This window comes from Alosa pseudoharengus, unplaced genomic scaffold (genome assembly GCF_046254945.1).
Source record: "Alosa pseudoharengus isolate Yale_2024_CS ecotype anadromous, Long Island Sound unplaced genomic scaffold, YU_APseudo_1.1 YU_APseudo_1.1_scf_5, whole genome shotgun sequence".
NCBI classification, from domain to species: Eukaryota; Metazoa; Chordata; class Actinopteri; order Clupeiformes; family Clupeidae; genus Alosa; species Alosa pseudoharengus.
In genome coordinates, this window is record NW_027468837.1 from 30,825,593 (window position 1) to 30,841,167 (window position 15,575).

Consider the following 15,575-nt stretch of genomic DNA (forward strand, 5'->3'; position numbering starts at 1 on the left):
ATATCGACACCCTTATTAGTGACGCAATTGAAAATATAGTGTATATTTATGATTGTTGGCAACCACTTTATGACGAATTGTTAAAGCTGAGAGATGTCAAATTTATTCAAGGAATACCTAACGCTCTAGATGATGATGAGTTATTACCCATATCAAAAACTAACCTGCTAATTATTGATGATGTAATGAAAGATGCCAGCAATAATACAGAAATAGAGAAGGTGTTCACACAGTATGTACATCATCGTAATCTTAGTGCCATTTACATGGTTCAGAATCTGTTCTTTCAGGGGAAATCTAGCAGAACAATCAGTTTGAACACTAATTATCTAATTGTTTTCAAAAACCCTAGAGATAACAACCAAATCAGTGTATTAGCGAGACAGATGTACCCCGGTAACACAAAATTCTTTCTTGAATCTTTTAAAAATGCCACTGAGAAACCATACGGATATCTGTTGATTGACTATAAACCAAAAACCCCAGATTTGTACCGTCTCAGAACAGATTTGCTTTTGGAGCATCAGGCTGTCTACGTGCCGAAGAAAACAAACTGAGACACCGATATGTCTGAGAGAATCGGTAGAAATTTACCTCTTTTAAAACGTTTACTTAAAGCTAAACCGCCCCAGAGACGTATCATTTTACATTCTGCGTCAGATGAGTTAATCTTAGCTCTCTGTGAGGTGACACTGAATATTCTTAGGGGCACTATACCCTTAACAACCATACAATATCGAAAACTACGTAAAAATAAGATTTTGATAAAGTTATTGGCTGACAAGAAAATCGGCATACGCAAAAAGAGGTTCACTATTAACCAGAAAGGCGGATTTCTGCTACCCCTCTTGAGTGTTGCTCTGCCGTTCATAACCAGTCTGTTTACATCAAGACAGAGTTAGAAATAATGGAGTATGCTGAGAAAATGTATCTGGTACCGCAAAGACAATTGGACCGTTTAAAAAATGATGTCGCTCCTACCCCACTGCGCCAGTCTGTTGAAAACGAGTTGGAACTAGCTATGAAAAATGTTTTGAGTAAAACATATTTGACACCTCATGAAAAGGCCCAACATTATACGTCATTATTACAGAGATATCTGGCCCTGGTTAAACAGGGGAACCTTGAGACGAACACGCTGACGCTGAGTTTACCACAGCAGTCGTCACCCGATGATGTGCCACAAAGTTTAGCTGTACAGCATACACCCCCCACTTTTGAGAACAATCAGGTAGTCTCTGAGGTTTTAAAAAATGTACCCCCGAGAAGCAAAAGGAATGCAGAGTATATATTAGCAAAAATGTACAACTCTCAAGGCATAGCATCATGGGACGATTCTGGGTCTTTTGTTTTTAATGGCACAACTATTCCAGGTACTCATGTGTTTGATCTGGTGAAAAGTGTCACAGGGACACATGCTGCGAGTCATAGAAGGCGACCTCAAGGATGGCATGAATTTCTGAGGGCCATCGCTATACTAAACATCCCTCTTTCTACAATTCCAAATAGACTCGTTAAAGATTCAATCACAGCTCTGAAGGGAAATAGTGGACCTACTCATACACCGGTCAGAGCTTTAGAACCAGTAAATGCGGCGTCAGAATCCCCTGGTTTTTCAACGCCACAATTAGATGCATCATCTTGGCTACAATTTTAGAAAACTTGTAATGTTTATTTGATATTAAGTCATTTCAACACTTTTTTAGATACTTATCATTGATCTGTGCATGCTGTACACATGTGAATATATTACATGGGTATTTACACCCTTGTAATTTTTTCACAATTAATGACACCATATTATCATTTCTATTTAAATTTTCAGAATATTTAAGCATCACATCTTCATAGCATAACCCTCTCAACATATGATACAGAAAGAAAACACAATGTTGACCACATGTGATAGACGTAAAGTCTTGCACCTGCTGGTTTGAATATAGCAGACGTTTACCCATGTTTTTCAGAAATGTGCATATGCTTGGAGGAAATATATCACTATCTGGACGGTTCCCGAAGCTGTCGAAGAAACACACATCACCTTCTTCAGTTATGTACGTAGCCAGCCAGTGTTCACCAGGTTGGTCTGAATTATGTGTATTAATTATCACAGAGGCTGGTAAATGATACACGGGTGTTATAGGTAGTTGATCACAAGCCAATACACCTAGAAAATGTGCATTTCTGGATATATTATCCATAATAGTCGATAATTCAACAGTGTTCATGATCTTTCAGTAGTAGTCCATTAAAATCTGTCTTCGGTTAGACACCTCGATTATACTGTCAAATACGGCATACACAATCAAATTTATAGTATTCGGCAGCGGTTGTCTGAACCGTGCTTCCAAACGGATATTGCCTGACTTTATTAATGACAGATGCTGACCACACTCCTCGTCAGGCGTCAAATTAAAAGCAAAAATACTGTAACCGGCCAAGAAATCTTGACGATTTATAACCATTGCTTTGTTTTTCAGATGTCTTCCCGTGGATAACACCAATTGGTAAAACTCACGTACGGCAGACGATTCATTAAATTTCGGCTGTAGCGGCTTAGACGGGTATTGTTGTCCATCTACATAAACGGCTAGGAATTCCAGATCATAATGTTTAAACGCATAAGGATTTTTACTGTATGATCCAGTATGGGCATCATTATCGCACATCGCTAATATGATGGATTTTGGTAATGCCCCCAGAAATAGGTTTTCCTGATTAGCCACCCGCGTACCGGCGGGTATTGAGAAATTTTTTAGACATACTCTATCAATAGGGTATTTAGCAGTGGCGGACTGCAATGCTTGCGCATGACCCAGTCTCACAGCCGGAGATACAGAAACTTTCTTCACAAAAAGACTTGCTGAAAGAATGTTGATTTTGTATGCTATAGCGTCGCTGCGCATTAAACAGAATTCATCCTTTGCTCTTGTTAATCTTATTTTGATATCAATTCCGTTTAACATCAATTTTTCTTGAAAAAAGATGTCACTGTGGATTGGAGCTAACAATTCTACAACATTACTCTCTTCAGAGAATGCAGCTCTCTTTGTGAGCCCCTCGTTGGCCCCTGCAGGATCCCCGACATCCATATGACCAGCTGTATCTTTGTAAAACAGCCCCGCAGAGAAAATGGACTCCAGGGCCTCACGGTCATAATTCAATAGACAATCTATAATACAGCGGTATGGATAGGTGTTTGAGCTCTGTGATATGAGCCGATCCCCCAGTGTTATGTCGACTTGAGAGAAGATTGAGCCGCCAGGGTAGTTAATCAAACCTACAGGCGCCCCCGCTGGTAGGTCCGCTCCGTTGGGTAAGGTGATTTTTAACCTTGTATACAATAAGGAATTATTCAAATCGATGTAATCCTGACCGCTGCCACCGACAAAAAACTCCAGGGGTCCTGTGTCTGACAGAGCTGATATGGGAGGTATCTCAACATAGGTGTTTTTCTCTATAGCCGTTTGAGTCATAGGCACTGTAAAAAGATCCAACTCAGATTTGACACACTCCGCCGACATGCCGTGTATCAGAGCCATGGTTAGAATATGGATTTACGCCTCTTTTTAGCAGGTCTACTCCCCCGTTGTTTACTCTGCGCCTTCCTTTTCGACACTGATCTTTTCTTAGCCTTTACATTGTTTTTCTTTGTGTATCTTCCTCTTCTCACACCTGGTGGACGTTTCGTGTGTCTACGCTGCATTACTAACACCCCCGACCCCTCTTGACTGTTGCGGGCCTGCATGACGTTGCTCACCACATCACCGACAATATTTTTAGCAGCCGCTTTTAAATGCGGTTTAGCGATTCCAATACCTCTACGCAATAGAGGCATAGCCATTCTGTACAGACCTTTTAGGAGCGACCCCAAGCCGAATCCTCCATACATAACTGGCCCCCCAGCGAACCCGTCAATATGTCCACCCGCCTGGTTTTGATAATATGTAACATAACGATGTGGGTCCACGTAGGGATTAAATTCTTTCATTTTTAAATTCTTGGAAGTTGTTTTACTGGTCTGAAATGCAGTTTTGCAATCACTTTGCCGTACTTGAATGACACGTTGTAGTTCTGATCACTTTTCACCTCTATGGTAATGTCGTCGATGTGTGATTTAGACACACGTGCGTAGTGTGGTTTGTCGTAACCAATTGTGACTATATTTTTGGACTCCCCCGTTATTTCTACACATCGCAGGAGTGGTACATAATAGTCACCTACAACTTGGTGGTCTATAATGTCTGTATAGACAAACAACGTATATTCCCCGCCATACAAATCAGCAATGTGGGGGGCGTATCTCCCGACGCTCCCGGGGGGGTACCGCGAATGGAGTCATATCTTCAAAACCTAGAATCCTGGCTAGCTTCCCACGGAATGTTAGCGATACATCACTTTCGGATGATGTCACATGGACTTTGTGAAGTAGTTCATCATAGGTAAACTGTATATGAGACCCGACACTATTGATTTCTGCTATGATATCAGCAATGCTATTGTAGAAAGCTTCACGAAGTTCACCAACAATAAGGATGTTAGTAGCTGTATCGGTAATTGTGAATTTTGAATGTTTTTTGTGAAATGGAACCCATGTTTTGGGGTACATGAACTCAATTAAAGCGACCTCCCAAGCCCCCCTTAGTGTTAGTGTTTTTGCCAGCTTAGTTCTGTAGCTGGATATTCTATTGTCGGGATAAATATCGCGGCACGCATTGCTTGGTAAAGTCACATAAAACCCTTCGTCCTCCATGATGTCGCCGGTGTGAATAAGGACACGTATGTTGTGTTGTGATTTAAAAGATATTTTTTTAAGCATCAACCACGTCTTTTGCGGGGACCCATGAGTTAAATTTTGATGGCCAACCTAACCATTTTACCAATACCATACACGTCCTACCCACTCTTTTGCTTTCCAAAATCTTTTCCACTTTGAAGGCCTTATCCCTGTTTATGAGTATTTTTTGTAACTCCACTTCATAAAAGGACCCTTCTAACATGTCTCCATCATAGTCTTTCAACCTGTAAACAGGTGGGTTTCGATGTACACACTCTGCTATGGTGAAAAACTCACGTGTGTAGTTTTCCTCATACCCCTTTGTGAATGCACCTCTGACCTTAGATACTCTAACAAGCTCTCCTATTTTGTATTTGAACACAGATTTTTTGGCAGCTCCCGTCTTTACACCATACAGGTTTTTAAAGACCACATTTTCATTTTCTTTTGTCACATCCACAGGTCTCATTTTGATACTGCGATGATAGCTGTTATTATAAGATGATACCATATCAGGTAAGATGTCACAGTAGCGTTTAGAGTTGGCGGCTGTTAGATAACGCCACATTCTTGATTTAATAGTTCTATCAGAAAGACTCAGGGAAGTATAATGAAAGTTAACATGTTTTAATCCAAAGGATACAGAAAATACATAAGCAACAATAAGATAGTCTTTGGCGTAGGCCTCGTCCTCGGTCCAGGTCACTGAATGTGCAGAACGTTGCAGATCCTGCCGGAATGCAACGGCAGGTGGCGGAGCCTACCCCCCGGACGTCTGGACAAGGCCAAACTGGTGGTGGTTAGGGGAGGGAGGGAGGGAACATCGAAAATCGGCACCTGAAAGCAACAGGCATGTGCAAAGTCGTGTCATTATAAAGACTGATGCAGACAGGTGATTGGACAGAAGTAATGAATGATGAGTAACCAATTAAGTCTTCCTGACAGAACTAGCGCTTACGCTTCCATTTCTGTTGAATCGCTCCACGACACTAGCTTTTAATTCACTCCCGGTGGCGAAATGATGAATGTTGTTTTTATTCACAATCCTCTGGAAATGCTGATTAAAAAATTCTTTCCCATGGTCAGTTTGCAACTTTTGGGGTATACGACCCTCTTCTATGATTGATTCAAAAGCAGCGGCAACCGCCATCCCTGTTTTGTTTTTTAAAATACGCACCCAGGCGTATTTGCTAAAGACATCTATACACCTAAAACATATATTTAGCATGGTCATTCTCCCTGGAGTATATGGACATGTCAACCAGATCCGCTTGAAATTGTCTGTTGATACCATACACAATCACCCTATTCCTTTTGTAGTTGACACGCACAGGTTTATGAAGCGTATAGGCATCCTCCCCTGATAACCATTCAGCAACATCCTTATCGGACAGATGTACCCCTGTTTTTTTAAAGGCCGCTTCTTTTAATCTAGTTATACCCCCATATGAACCCTCGCTTGAAGGTGTGTAGTAGATTGTATTTAGAACCTCCTCCATGACTCATTCCATACAACTAATGACAGACCATGATGGGCGTTCACAATCTTTTATTTCACAAGCAGACTTACATATCCAACATGGGTAGAGAATCAAGGTAGTTTAAAAATTTAACACACACATCAAAGTCCTTAGCAACCAGAAATTCCACTAGGCTATTCACAGCCGCATAGACATCCACAGACTCATTTTTACTTTGTTTGATGACACATACATCAGTTACATATGTACAGAGAGCTATGATATGCCCGATCTTGAAAAACCCTTGCTGAATCATACACATGTTCTCTAAAATTTCATGCACTGTTACATGATACGCCTTGTTAATGGAGGATCCCATATTCAGCAGATCGGACCATTCTTCAGACAATGATCTAGCAAGCATCATTTGATTTTTTAAGGCTTTAAAATGATGGTATGGTACAGCAATATCAGTAGCATAACATGTAGATACGTCTGCTATGACATTACACAGTAAGGCTGTTAGCTCATATTTCACACGCTCTTTTGGTGGGCCTGAACCACAGCACCAATTCCCCATTACCGCTAAATGTCCCAATACGTCAGAGTTTCAAGAATAATGTTTGTATCACAATCCTGTATGTGATTCTCCTTGAAAGTGTGTAAATACCCACAGATGTATGGCTCTCCTGTTAATTCGTAGACGATGGCTTCTACTGACCCCCAAATTTTTTGAGGATGGGTCTGATAGCCGTAATGTCCCAGTAGATGATTCACGCTTTGTAGCAGTGGTCTTTTGTATAGCCGTCGTTTTATATCCGCAACATTTGTTTGAAAATAGTACGCATCCGGTTCAAAGAGGCAAGAATGTTGAATCTGGCTGGGGTGGTTTACTTGACATCCAAAACAGTCCTCCTGTAACTTCTGGGTGATGAGGTGTTGTAGCGTCATACACACACATGCCTTGATAAGTCCAAGAGGTAGCTCTGCCAAACAACCAACAAGGTCTTCACCAGTAGCTTTAGAAGTCCCGGTTCCATCTGCTGATGATACAGGGTTTAATGACACACCAATCTCTAAGTCTTCTGAACAATCCATCATTTCCACCCCACCACAGGTATTTTGAAGGTATACACACGTATCAGTCATCTTAACATCTGTTGCAGGCATCACGACAGTTCTGAACGTCTCGATGATCCGGGTTGGTGTGATCGTATACAGACACTAACCATTCAATGGGTGTAGTCTGGAGGGCTGAGACTTCTCCACTACCCAATCATGTGGGGCTTCTCCTTTATCTTCAGAGCCGTTTTTGTTACCGGTAGGAGGTACACCCACAGGGGTGTCATCAACCTCAAGATCACATTTTCTAACATCCTCTTTATCATCCGCCAAAGTTAGCATCGCAAATCTCTCGCACAAGTAATCCATGCCATAATGTATCATTTCTTGTTCAATTACTGTGTCCTCTTGAAAAAACATACTTCTTGAACTTTGATCCGCACCATCAGGCCCTACATACGCTTCCGCCATTTCAACTTCATCCACATATAGAGACATTGTATGATGTTCACAACAGCTCTGAGAGTAAAGGAACCCTTTGTATGAACACCTCTTTTTAAGCTTCATGAACGAGGGGGCGCTGATTCCGGAGCTGCTTCTTTACATTGGTTGGCCAGTTCCAGATCATCTTGGTTCGTCTGGAAAAGACACGCCTTGATGTCCTGGTATCTATCCAAACCTGCACTCCATTTGAACAATCTATCAACCTTTCTGAAAACATCACTTAGAACATGTCGGTCTCTCCAAAGATACTCCACTTTAGGTGTATATACGCATTCACGCAATTCTTCTTCATTATAGTATGAGGGTCTTCTGAATGCGCCGCTAGACAGGCGAATGAGATCCTGCTGGCAGTCAGCACACACATGGTAAGACTTGACATAGGCTGGACTATTCCAGGTTGTTGTGTAGCGACTGTCCATAGTAGGCTGTACAATATCCATCCAAGAGTCCCTAAACATCACCCAATCGGCATCACAAAATGAAATGTGTGACATATCGTCTGAAAACACCAAATCCGGAGATGCCAAGGCGTATAGCTTCACACTGCGATCTTCCTTGTCAAAAACATAGCCTCCTATGCGACCATCATTCAGCAACCATTGGTATTCCACGCCATCATTAGGTTTACTCAGAAAATTAACAAAAGTTTCAGGTCTCCTCCTCTGCGGTGCATAAGTCATTTCAGGATTCGATAGCTTGGCGCTAACAGGCGTGAGCGTAATCCGTCTCTTTGATTTTCCCGATTCAATCATGTCTGCCATGGTAAGTTCTGTTCAAAACCACTGCTAGCAATGATAGCTATACATCGCACACAGCTTTTATAATCTCAATCCTAGAGACAGGCCGGGGCAAAACACACCCACTACAAAAGGGTTTATAGATAGCCAGCTGTCTGCATACAGACGTCACTACTCATAAACAGCTCATTTACAATGTTATCAACACTAGTGTACGTAGGTAGTAGGCCGACCCCCCGCATGAAAGGGTTCACAAACATTACACTCAGTGACAAGCCCGGACAAACCACCACCCCTACAAAGTAGAGGGGGGTCATAGACATACATCCCGGTCACCTACGACCACCATGAATTCGCTTATAAGGGTTATATTACATTGCATACCATTGAAGCCCGTCAGCCGAAATAGCTCAGTTGGGAGAGCGTTAGATTGAAGATCTAGAGGCCCCTGGTTCGAATCCGGGTTCCGGCAACACCATTTTTTTTTTTTTTTTTTTTTTTTGTATTTATACCCATTTACCACAAAACATAATACAACTATTACAAAGTTTATCTGATCCACCCATTATCCACAAAACACACATGGGGGTTTGGGGGCCAATATGGCCCCCAGGGGTTTGACATCAGTCACATGACTGTCACATGACACTACATCCAATATGGATGCCAAGGGGGGGGGGCGTGGCATTGTTTGACACCAGACACATGACTGTCACATGACTTTACATCCAATATGGCCGCCCAGGGGTATGACACCAGTCACATGACTGTCACATGACTCACAAAACAATAACAATAACAAACAACACGTGGCGAAAACCACATGGCTAATTTGCATAAAAAGGAGGCGTGGCTAACACGTGATTTATGACGTTTCAGGGGGCGGGGCTTATTTTTGACAGATAGTTCAGGATAAGGACTACTAACTGGTTACACCAATACGGTCTTGGCTACATATTGAGCAGCTAGTTACACAATAGACTGTATAGTCTATGAGTTACACCAATAATGTCTTGGCTACATATTGTGCAGCTAGTTACACCATAGACTGTATAGGGGAGAGAGGGGTAAGATGAGCCATACCCTGTTTCTGGGAAACGCTAAACAAATTGAATCATGTGACAGCATTCTAAGGTGGAGGGGACCCTTTCCTAATATCTGTGAAGAAGGGCAGTGTAACGGAGGCGAACTGAGCTAGCATGCTAGTTGTGCGTGTAAATCCTCACACCCCTAACCTTAAGAACGCTTCTAACCAACAAGCATGCATTTAAAAATCTCACTGCACGCAATTGGATAACACTAGACCATGTTTACTCTGAATGATTTTGGACTTCGGCGCAATCGGATAACACTACGACCAATGTGTACTGTCCTCCAACGTTGCAGCGCTGTCTTAATCAGTTTAGCTGGTTCCCCGGAATGTTGGGGTAAAAGTAACGTGCATCATTGCTCCTTGCCAGAGTGTCTCGTAGAGACAATTCCATTGTGCTCTCGCGAGAACTCTGGATTTCCAGGGTACTATTATATGAGGGCTAATCAAAATGACAAATCCTATAGCCTAGCTTGTCATGAGAAGCACTTTTTTCAAAATGGTGGCTATGGGTAGCCTGGCGGGCCATCCTATATCATTGAAATGTACAGTCTGGAATCGAATCATTCACCTGCTTAATCCAAGGGGCGGGCAGAGAATTGTCTTTCAAACTGCCTAGGCATGCAATAGGCCAGCGCTACGACCATATCCATATCTGGTCGGCAAAACGGCAAATACATCCTTCTTCGAAAGGAATGACTTAAGTGCATTGTGTTGCTCTACTTTCAAAGAAAAGCACAAGTCCAACTCCTCCAAAGTTGACGCCAACGCCGATTCAAACAACCGCTCTTCATTCGCCATAGCCACCTTCCTTGTTCACCGTCGCAGGACTGTCGTTATCCTGTTAAGCCCGCCTTAAGACTCTCTAACAAAATAGAGCGCTGTGATTGGATGAAGTCCAGGAGTCAGCCAATAGAAATTCCTATGGTTTGATACTAGACGTACAGGCTGAGCAAATTAATTTGCCGCCGCTAGGGTGCGTCTAGATTTCTAGGCTAGGCTATGGGGTAAGATGATCCACTGGCTATTGGCTATTGGCTACACTGAACTATTCTACATTGTTCTGCTTTTAAAGGAGACAAATTTCATTTCACTTATTAACTAAAAATAGCCGACAAGACAATTATCCTTGCATCAACGCACCGTCACGCAACACGTAGTTGTAGATACCTCCGACATGTCAAAACGAAAGTAGAGTTGACTCATCATGGAGCTATTATATGTCCTAACTAACGAACGCAAGAATAGAATGGACATCCATGGAAGTACAAGTGATGTCAAATAGCACAAAGCCATTGTAGTTCAATTGTGGTTGCCAAAGAGGGCACCATTTCATAGAATGGACATCCATGGAAGTACAAGTGATGTCAAATAGCACAAAGCCATTGTAGTTCAATTGTGGTTGCCAAAGAGGGCACCATTTCATCAAAAGGACAATTTCAACTCACCACCTAAATATAAGGTTTTAATTAGGCTTCTGAAATTGCACTTCAGTTTATTTTTGATAAATTAATGTTGAAAATATTCTATTTTAGCTTATGCATCCATTCTATGTCCCCTTTAAGCTTTAGTTTAAGGCCTGAATTGGTTGCCATAGTTGTTATAGGCCATATTTTGTGTTATGATCACTGAAAGGGTTAAGAGTGAATAAAACAATCTTTTACCTGAGATTTTTGTTTTGGCTCAATTTACCCCACACATAGGCTCATCTTACCCCGTGCATGGGTTAAGTTGAGCCACTTTACCATTTTTTTTTTTTCAAAAGGGCACTTGGACCATAAAATGTTAATGTACAATAGCAGGACACACAATTTGATATGGTGTGAAGAAGAAAAAAAAACCAACACATCTTTAACATGTGGCTGTGATAAAAAAAAATGTAAAAAGTGGATCATCTTACCCCTCTCTCCCTATATATATAATCTATAAGTTACACCAATAATGTATTGGCTACATATTGAGCAGCTAGTTACACCAATAATGTATTGGCTACATATTGAGCAGCTAGTTACGAGACCATGGGTTCGGCAACAGCCCAGATAGCAAAATCAGATTGGCAGATAGCGGACCGCTGGTGGTATGGCGTCAGTGGCGTGCCACTTGTGGTCCGCCGTTGGACCACCATCTCTTTAAATTTAACTTGTCATGAATATTAAGAAAGGTTAAAAAAATGATATTTGGAGTATAACTGAACAAATGAAAAAGATTTTATACTAGTGGCAAAATATTGGGCAATATGTCTGCAACCCGCCAGCGGACCGCCAGAGAACCCATGAGCAAAATGCCAGCGGACTGCCAGCTATGCCCCCAATGGACTGACAGTGGTCCGCCAGCCTCTTGCTATCTGGGAGGTGGCCCACGGGCCAAAGCTGGCCAGCCAGCACAGCGCAAGGGCCATTGTAATCAGAATACCAGGTAATTATTCTATATATCATACAGAATAAGAAGAATAAATTGGTGTGTTAATATATTTAGCTCACCTAGAAAGAGGACACTAGACTAAAAATCATTTTGTTTTGTTCTTTATGTGTAGATATGGAGCAGGCAAAAAAACATTACGGTGCAAGCAATTTTCTCATCATTTATAACAATAACATGTGAAATGACTACATGTGAAATTAATCCTGATTTACTCTTTTCCCCCCTTAGTGAATCTGACTCTGGATATGAAGACTGTGCCTTCTTTTCTCAAAGCACACGGTAACAAAACATCAATTCTCTGGCCTGATTTATCCAAGGTTTTGGGCGCAGAGATGAGATTTCCTCATGTGTTATGTGAAAACTCTTTCAGCTCAGGGAAGCACTACTGAGGTTAGAGTGGGTAGTTATAAGAACAGGCAATCGTGGTATGTGGTGGTGTGCAATGCCACAGCAGAACAAACACAGAGGATCTCTTTAACCCCACGTATAGGCTTCTGGGTTCTCCAGTATGAGAAAGGAACTGGACTCTTTGCCAACACAGAACCTCCAACTCCAGTAAACATGTCTGAACTATTTCAGGTCCTAGGGGTGTTTCCAGACTGTGATGAACACACCCTCACCTGATAGGAATGTGTGTCTGTGCTGTTTGTTTGCGACACCAAACAAACGTCTGATTCCTCTGATCAGCCCTAAGGGGTATTTCACAAAACCTAAATATGGTATTAAGTCAGGATTTTCTTTTTGTTATCCCGGCTGACTTGGTTTCACAAAAGATATTGCACATACATTACCAACCTGGTCTCATTAGCGAATTACCATGGGGATTTATCCTAGACACTAGAATAAATTGTAGACACTCATGTGCATATGAAGATGTGCATTCAGTTGGACCTCCAGGCTTAGGACGCCAAGCGGCTGGACAAGCTTGTCAAGAAAGCTGGCTCAGTGTTAGGCAGGAGACTGAACCCACTGAATACTGTGATGGAGAGGGGTACGTTGAGCAGATTGAATGCTATAATGGGCAACAACAAGCACCCCCTCCACAGTCTCCTGGAGGGTCAGAGGAGCAGCTACAGCAGAAGGCTATGCTTGCTGAGCTGCAAAACAGAATGTTTCAGAAAATCCTTTGTTCCCACCGCAATAAGACTTTTCAATACCTTCTGAGTCTCAATCACTATCCAATTATTTTTGTTGATCCTTAATGCAGATAGGCACTATGCAGTTCCCATTTAACATGTGCAGCCTCAACTAAGATAAATGGACCTAATACACAAATGTGCAAGAAGATTCCCTGAAGATTTCTGGTGTAAATAAGTCTTAAGATAGTCCCAGGATAGCATAGCCTGTCAAGGAAATATATACTGTATGTTTATTTTAAAAGTGTTCAATGTGTGTGTGGCACTGTGGCAGAACAAGCTACAGCATCCATACTATCCGCGGGTTTTTTATGACATGGACATTGCACATTGTCCATGGGCTGGTGTTGAAAGGTCAGATACACCTAAAAGAAAATACACATAATGGTTAAAGTAAATGTTAAAAGGACACAAAGCACATAAAACAAGCAATTATGGCATAGGCAGCATAAATTAAAGAGGGGGAAAGAAAAGAAAGCAGACAGAACAGACACATGACAAATGCATTTCTTGAATGTTGTTGATCCTTGATGCAGATGTGCCCTATATGCTCCCATTTAAAATATGCAGTCTATTAAAACTGCAAGATAATGTGACCTAGCTCACAAATCTGCTAAATGATTTCCTGAAAATATCTGCTGGTGTTAATACGTTTTTACAGATAGATGTATATTTATTTAGTTTACCCGATAAGTCAATGCACAAGAGGCATAACCTTAATTTTTCAGACAAAATTAAATAATAATAGGCCTGAATATGCCTAGGCCTGTACTGCACATGAAAAGTAGCCATTCAGCATGAGGCAGAGCTTGCTGTCTCTGGTTGCTTTCAGTTGCAGGCATTTTACTGCCTGAAATTTAAGTTGTTTCAACTTGTTTGCTAGCTTGGTTTGTTTGAAGGCTATACTCAGGTTATACTCAGTATGCCTCAAAGATGGGGTAAAATATGTACTTCATAAAATAGAGGAAAATTAGCATTTTAGGCTATTATAAAAGTTGCAAGTTGCTTACAACTGAATAGTTATCTGTTCAATCACCAATGCTTGGCTGTTGGTAGCATTCACAGAATAGGATATCAATAGGAAGAGTACGATAGTTCATTTGAAGGAATGTGGGCAGACAAGTACATGAACTGAAATGTACTTTCCAGGTCTGTGTGGTGTTGGGTTTATTTTCTGTTTATGCTGCCTCATTCATTCACACATTACCTCACTAGACGAAACACAAAAGCAAAGATGAGAAGCACCTAGATCAGGCTATTCTTTTGGGGAGTGGGCTTAAAAGCAACTGAGACTGTTTTTGGGGACTTAGGCAATGTGCAGCCAATGAAACATTTACATTGTTCAACGTGTCTGCTGCTAAGAATTGAATGACAGAAAACCTGATAGACAAAAGTATCAGTAACAGATTGTAGATGAGTTGTGATTTTTTTTTTTTTTTTCAAGAGCGGCTTCATTGTTACACCTGCTTTAGATGCTCGGTTCCATTTACTCATGTGGTATGAAAATATGACATAAAAAAATACCCCAATATGTAAAAGAAAATAAGTATGGAACCATACAGTAGTAACTTGTCTCCACAACTAATGCCTTTGAATGGTAAGTGCAATGTCTACAAAGGCACACTGGGGGTCAGTGTTTCATTTTGAGTGTATGTTCGCGCCTTGTGGATGGGTGGACTGTCAACAAAAAGCAGTCCAGGGAATTGCCGTCAAGTGGCCCCAATGTAATCAGCCAAATTCAAACTAATAACAAATGTTAATTGCTCAACGGTCATTAATTAATTTGTAGCATATTTGTCTTAGTATATGCCATATTACGATTACATTTTCCTGTTACAGAAAGTAAAAAAATCGAAATCTCCTTACAGGTCCCTGCTTATTCAAGACATGTGGTATAAGAATTTGACATTTAAAAGATTTACCCTGATATGTAAAAAAGCATGTATGGAGCTGTACAGTAAATGGGTCTGACCACACCAAACATCAACATCACAACTTGTCTCCTCCACAATGTCTGCAAAGAAAACCTTCCCTGTCCGACTCAGGTTCCTGCAATGCTTAAATCAGATACGATTTGGATGGTGTATCCATTAAATTCAGTAGTCCTTCACGTAATAATTCACATACTTAATAATACTTAGGATTTTTAATTGATGACCACCTTTATTTTAAGCTTCATATACAGAACTTAGTGAAAAAGTTGAAATTGAAGCTAGGTTTTTTCTTTAGGAACAAATCTTGTTTTACCTTTTCTGCCAGAAAAAGGCTAGTCGATGCCACATTCCTTCCTATTATTGATTATGGTGATCTGTTGTACATGAATGCCCCATCAAAGTGTCTTCAGATGTTGGATGCTGTGTATCATGGAGCTTTAAGGTTCATTTCAAA

General features: G+C 41.2%; 1 non-coding gene across 1 annotated transcript; it reads left to right on the forward strand.

Moving 5' to 3' along the window:
* Positions 1-8,939: 8,939 nt before the first annotated feature.
* On the forward strand, positions 8,940-9,012 carry trnaf-gaa (transfer RNA phenylalanine (anticodon GAA)). Its single transcript has one exon. It is a non-coding gene; the product is annotated as a tRNA-Phe (tRNA).
* The last annotated feature ends 6,563 nt before the right edge of the window (positions 9,013-15,575 follow it).